General features: G+C 47.2%; 1 non-coding gene across 1 annotated transcript; it reads right to left on the reverse strand.

The window, feature by feature from the left end:
- Positions 1 to 450: 450 nt before the first annotated feature.
- On the reverse strand, positions 451 to 524 carry TRNAN-GUU (transfer RNA asparagine (anticodon GUU)). The gene has a single exon. It is a non-coding gene; the product is annotated as a tRNA-Asn (tRNA).
- Positions 525 to 856: the final 332 nt, after the last annotated feature.

The raw sequence follows: 856 nt of genomic DNA on the forward strand, positions 1-856 counted from the left end.
CCCCCCGTGTGGGCCCCCTCCTGGAAGAGAGCTGCTTTGAAAAAAAGGCAGAAAAGTCTCAGCTTCCAGCGCCAAAGGTTGCTCTGGAGGGAGCCAGCAGTGCAATCGTAGCTTGCTTCGCTTCCTGGGCAGTGGGGGCTCCTTATATAAACCATTTCGCCTCAGGCACATGGGTGTTGGAGGGAGGGGGCGTGCGTGTGTGTGTGTGTGTGTGTGTGTGTTTGTAAGCGTGTAAACATCAGGCCTTTAAGCTCTGGAAATGGGCCTGCTGCGGGTACACTGCATTTATCTCCTCCGTTTTTCGTTCGCCTTCCCGTCCAGCCAACTAGCTACATACACGGATACGCGCGCGGCAGTACCTTCATCCACCCACGCACCCCCTGCGTTTTCCCTGTAACCAGATAAAATGAAGGATTATTTTAATGAGTTAGGAAAGATAAAAAGAGGAACCGTCCCTGGGTGGGCTCGAACCACCAACCTTTCGGTTAACAGCCGAACGCGCTAACCGATTGCGCCACAGAGACACCTATAGGAAACTATTATGGAAAGTTGGTTGATCTAACTGTGTCGTAATGAAAGAGAGGTCTTATATATACTCAGACTGAAGTGTTAGTCTGCAACCAATAGACACTATCGTTTTATCTTTTTAGAAATACTTTAATTTTAGAAAATATATAGTTATGCTGCAGAAACTCTATTAAAAAGCAAGGTCATTTAGGCTGCTATCCTATGCACATTTACCTGGGAGTAGGTTTCATGGAATTCAATGGGACTTACTTCGGAGTAGAGAAACGCAGGACCGGCCAGTTACACCAGCAAGCTTTCAGACAGTAATGTATCTTTCCTGGGAAAGTTT

The sequence above is a fragment of the Heloderma suspectum genome, chromosome 5 (assembly GCF_057233095.1).
Source record: "Heloderma suspectum isolate Gila_16-S chromosome 5, 16-S_ref, whole genome shotgun sequence".
NCBI classification, from domain to species: Eukaryota; Metazoa; Chordata; class Lepidosauria; order Squamata; family Helodermatidae; genus Heloderma; species Heloderma suspectum.